Source organism: Triticum urartu, chromosome 7A, assembly GCF_056163025.1.
Source record: "Triticum urartu cultivar PI428250 chromosome 7A, HENAU_Tu73, whole genome shotgun sequence".
NCBI lineage: Eukaryota > Viridiplantae > Streptophyta > Magnoliopsida > Poales > Poaceae > Triticum > Triticum urartu.
In genome coordinates, this window is record NC_141879.1 from 468862050 (window position 1) to 468867544 (window position 5495).

Below are 5495 nucleotides of genomic sequence, written 5' to 3' on the forward strand. Positions count from 1 at the left end.
TATCCCCTTTATGCCGGGAGTCCGGGAGGTCGCCTTGCGGCGCCTCCAGGACCACCTCCTCCTGGCTTGGAACCTATTGGGACGCCACCTCGGCGTCGTCCGTAGGGTGGGGGGAGGTAGCTGTCGAAAGCGAATTCACATCCGACGAATCCAGGGAGCCGCTCGATGACTCATCGAGCCCGGCCTTGGGCGGACTGCATAGTCATATTCGGCATAAGGAGGAGCTGTGCAAGAAAGGAACACTATGAATTGTTCTGGTTTCCGAATACTTACGATCTCTCTAGGGGCTTGGCCCTGTGCGGCCACTCCTCTTCGCCGTCGTCGGTGTTGGTGGAGTAGTCCGGAGGAAGCGTCTTCCCCTTCTTGGACCCTTCGGCCTCCCTAGATGGAGCGGCCTTCCTTTTCTTCCCTCCCCCCGCTGGAGGGGGAGAGGTCTCTTCTTCCTCCTCCTCGTCTTCACGGGAGGAGTGCGTCTTGGAGTCATCGGATGATGAATCCGACACCTTCAGGCGTCGGGCACTCTTTCGAGTCCCCGTGGCCTTCTTCTTGGCCTTCTTCTCCGGCACCACATAGGTTGCCGGAACCAGTAGCTTCGCCAAGCAAGCGTCCGCTGGGCCTTCGGGCAAAGGAGCCGGACAGTTGATCTGTCCGGACATCTCCTGCCAATCCTGTCAAAGGTAAGGGAGCTTAGATCCCACATGGAGTCAAACTAGGAAAAACTAATACCCTGTAAAAGGTAAAAATGGCTTACCGCCCCAGTGTGACGCTGCATGCTGAATCCGCGATCCTCGGTAGAGGATGCGGGGGCCTCGGCGCCCTTGAAAAGCACCTTCCAGGCATCTTCGTACGTTGTGTCGAAGAGCCTGCTCAGAGTTCAGTGCTGCGCTGGGTCGAACTCCCACAAGTTGAAAGCCCGTTGTTGACACGGGAGGATCCGGCGGATGAGCATAACTTGGACTACGTTGACAAGTTTGAGCTTCATGTCCACCAGGGTTTGGACGCATGTTTGGAGTCTGGTCAGCTCTCCTTTTTTACCCCACGACAGGCCCGTCTCTTTCCAGGAGGTGGGCCGCGTAGGGGGTCCGGATCGGAACTCGGGGGCTGCGACCCATTCAGGGTCGCGCGGCTCGGTGATGTAAAACCACCCCGATTGCCACCCCTTTAGGGTCTCCATGAAGGAGCCCTCGAGCCATAGGACATTGGGCATCTTGCCCACCATGGCGCCTCCGCACTCCGCCTGGGTGCCGCGCACCACCTTCGGCTTGACATTGAAATTCTTGAGCCATAGGCTGAAATGGGGGCGGATGCAGAAGAAGGCCTCGCACACGATGATAAACGCCAAGATGTTGAGGACAAAGTTCGGGGCCAGATCATGGAAATCCAGGCCATAGTAGAACATGAGCCCCCGGACAAATGGGTGGAGAGGGAAGCCCAGTTCGCGGAGGAAATGGGGGAGAAACACCACCCTCTCATGGGGCCTAGGGGTGGGGATGAGCTGCCCCTCTTCGGGAAGCCGGTGTGCAATGTCGTTAGACAAGTATCCGGCCTTCCTCAGCTTTTTGATGTGTCCCTCCGTGACGGAGGAGACCATACACTTGCCTCCCGCTCCGTACATGGCTGGAGAAGGTTGAGGTGGGGTGTGCGGACTTGGGCGCTGGATTTCGAGTGCGCAGAAATGGATAGGAAAAGGAGGAAGAAGGCGTGGATGAAAAGGTGGATCCTTATCCCCTTATATGGGCGGACGCGACTATGCGTCCCCACCAGCCTGGTAAAACTCGCTTATCTCCCAAGCGCCGTAATCAATGGCGTGGTTGGCTTACCCACGCCCGTATTGATGAGAATCCCAGAATAAGGGGACACGATCTCTGCTTTGACAAGACGTGCCAAGGAAACCGCCTCGGTAAACGCGCTGAGGTGGGACAGTAAAACGATTCGAATAAAGACTTGGCCGTGGTGTGATGTCATGCTACGAAATACATCAGCAGATTAGATTTGTGTAAATATTATTCTCTCTATGGCAATATGTGGAAACTTATTTTGCAGAGCCGGACACTACCTTTGTGTTCAAAATCTTCTATGAAGTACTTGGAGGAGGAACCCTCCTTGCAATGCCGAAGACAATCTCCGCGCCGGACTCGTCATCATTGAAGCCTGGTTCAGGGGCTACTGAGGGAGTCCTGGATTAGGGGGCGTCCGGATAGCCAGACTATACCTTCGGTCGGACTCCTGGACTATGAAGATAAAAGATTGAAGACTTCGTCCCGTATCCGGAAGGGACTTTCCTTGGCGTGGAAGGCAAGGTTGGCGATACGGATATGTAGATCTCCTACCATTGTAACCGACTCTGTGTAACCCTAGCCCTCTCCGGTGTTTATATAAATCGGAGGGTTTTAGTCCGTAGGACGAACAACAATCATACCATAGGCTAGCTTGTAGGGTTTAGCCTCCTTGATCTCGTGGTAGATCTACTCTTGTACTACCCATATCATCAATATTAATCAAGCAGGACGTAGGGTTTTACCTCCATCAAGAGGGCCCGAACCTGGGTAAAACATCGTGTCCCCTGCCTCCTGTTACCATCCGCCTTAGACGCACAGTTCGGGACCCCCTACCCGAGATCCACCGGTTTTGACACCGACACCCCCCTTGCCCGGCTTTTGCTGCTTAGCCGGGGTGGGGGTTGAGGGCCCTTCTTCTTGCCCTTGCGGCCCCTCTTCTTCTATTGAGGCTTGCGGACTTTGAGAGCATTCACCTCCTGGCGAGAACTCCCCCCAAGTGGTTGTGCGACAAAGTTCTTTTTCAAAACCTCATCCTCCGCCTCTGCCACCTAGAGGACGTCAATCAACTGTGAATACCTCATGTAGTTGCCCTGGCGGTAGTTCCGTGCGGACAGGACCGTGTCAGGGTGGAAAGTGGATAGGATTTTCTCAATCTTCTGAGTGTCGGTAATCTCAGTACCACACATCTCTAGAGTCGTACAAATCCGGTGCAGAGCTGAATTGTACTCCCCAACCATCTTGAAGTCCGCAAACCTCAGACGGATCCACTCTGCCTCTGCACGTGGCTTAACAGTGTACTTCAGCCGCTCGAACCGCTGCTTAAGAGCGGTCCAAAGGCCAGAAGAACTCCGCTCAGCCATATACTCGTCTTTCAGAGTAGGTGATAGGTGATGATGGAGAAAATACAAAGCCTGCGCATTCTCAGTTTCGAACTTGGGATCAGTGGGGGCCAGTTGGGTCCCCTTACCGATCGCCCTTAGGAGGGTTTTGCCCTGGAGAAAGATCTCACAGTCTGAGGCCAATGGCAGGTAGTTCAGCCCCGTCTGGGCCAACTCAGCAAACTCCTTGTTAACGATTCCGGCGATCTGCAATTTATGCAAAAATGATGAGATTACAGCAGGTAATCTTTTGCATAAATGCGATGTTGATTAACTTATTCAATAAAATGACGTTCCAATATTTAAAACATGCTATTATATGACTTACTAAATGATTAAGAGTGCTAAACAATTAATCTATAGTAGTAAAATCATACAATAATATCATGTTACAAAAGATAGCATGTTAAGCGCATCTAGTATGTGAAAACTAGCCCAAAAATTGAATTCCCGAGGCATTTTTAAGCCCAAATACACATTTTCAGCGAAAACAGACAGTTCTAGGGACTTATACGCAAAATATTACAACAGGAATATAGTCGCATAAATCTAGGTACTGCAGGGGCTAAAACGTAAAAATCCCATGTTGCAGCGTGCGCCGACTAGGTGCTCATTATTTTTATATAAGAGGATCCCAAGCCGCGGCCCATCTGGTCCCAGTAGCCAGCGTCTGGCCGGCCCACTCGGGGCGCGCTAGGGTTCCTAGCGCCCGAGTGGGCAGGACGGCAATGGCTGTTGTGGCCAGCCCGTCATGCCGCGGCGGCGGCCACGCCAGCACGGCGCGCGGCGGGGGCGTCCACGCCAGCACGGCGGGCTGCCAGGCCGGCCAGCAGGGCAGGCGGCAGCATGCTGCGGGGGCGGGGACCAGTCCGGCCATCGGGGCGGGCAGCAGCCGCGGCGGCGCCGGCGGTCAGCGGGGCGCGGTGGCGCGCGGCTAGCACGAGACGCTGCGCGGTGGCTGCGGCCAGAGCACGTGATGCGGCCACGGCGGCGGCTGTCAAGCCGGCCAACGGGGTGGGTGCGGCGGCGGCGTCAACAGGACGCGACGTGGCGCGCGCGACCAGCAGGTTCGCGGCCGGCAGATGGCTACGGCGCGGGGCCAGCAAGGCTATGGCGAAGCTGTTGATGGCTTGGCATGGTGTCATCTGGACGCCGGCCTCAGGATGCAGATCTTCGTCGCGTTCATCCGGAATCATGACGGTGCATGGCACATCTGGTGTTTTTGCGGCGGTACCGCGATCATCTGGGTCATGATCTGTACCGACTCCCTATAGTGTAGTCAACAAGTTCCTCTTGATCCAAGAACATCAACATTGGTCGGCGACGTATTCGTCAGCTTGGTTCTTGGGAGGAAAATCCACACCATAGGTGGATTAAATCCGAAAAATAAACTAATCGCAAAAACGGAATCGCAGTAACGAGAGGAATCCATTTTTGCAAAAGTGGAGATTGGATCTTATACCTCGGCGGGATCGACGAAATCCTGCTTGATGCAGGCTTGACGCATGCTTGATGGAGAGTTGGTGGAGCGAAACATGTTGAGAACATGTTCCGCAACTCCGCCGGTGAGCCCGGTTCGAGGTTGCGGAGCGAGAGCGAGCGTCATAGACAAAGTAGTCGAACACGCAAAAGTAGATGACACAAAGAAATATGGAGGAGACTATCTTTATTTATCAATGATCAATCATTACAATGATTGCTCCTCATTTCTTTATATAGGGGTAAAGGATCAAGGGATTGTAAAGATTGGAGAAGCATTGAACCCTTTGGTCTCGGGCCGCTGTATATATTGAGTAGTTGCCGTGGCTTACAAGTTTGGGAGATCGCTAGGATTCCTCCAGAAGTCATACACGAGAGGGAGGAAAGATTACATCGAGAGGAAGAGTCAGACAGAAGAAGAGATAGAGGAGTTTGAAAGATACACGCACATAACTCTATCTAACTATCTAACATCCTCCCTCAATCTAAACCTATGAAAACTTGTCTAGATTTCGATTGTACTTAAAATCATTCAACCTCCTCGTGGTAAGCGGTTTGGTAAAGCCATCAGCAAGTTGATCTCCTGTGGGAATAAACCTGGTGTCAAGTAGCTTGTGAGCCACTCTTTCTCTGACAAAATGGAAATCAACTTCTATATGTTTTGTCCGTGCATGAAAAACAGGATTCGCTGAAAGATAGGTTGCACCAATGTTGTCACACCATAACCTTGCAGCTTGTGGAATCTTTATTCCCAGTTCACAAAGAAGAGTCTGGATCCACATGATTTCAGCAGTTGCATTTGCTAGAGCTTTATATTCTGCTTCAGTGCTGGATCTGGAGACATTAGCCTATTTTCTTG

The 5495-nt window shown here is 52.8% G+C and overlaps 1 pseudogene; it reads right to left on the reverse strand.

The window, feature by feature from the left end:
• Nucleotides 1-2608: 2608 nt before the first annotated feature.
• Nucleotides 2609-4353, reverse strand: LOC147959990 (uncharacterized; annotated as a pseudogene).
• Nucleotides 4354-5495: the final 1142 nt, after the last annotated feature.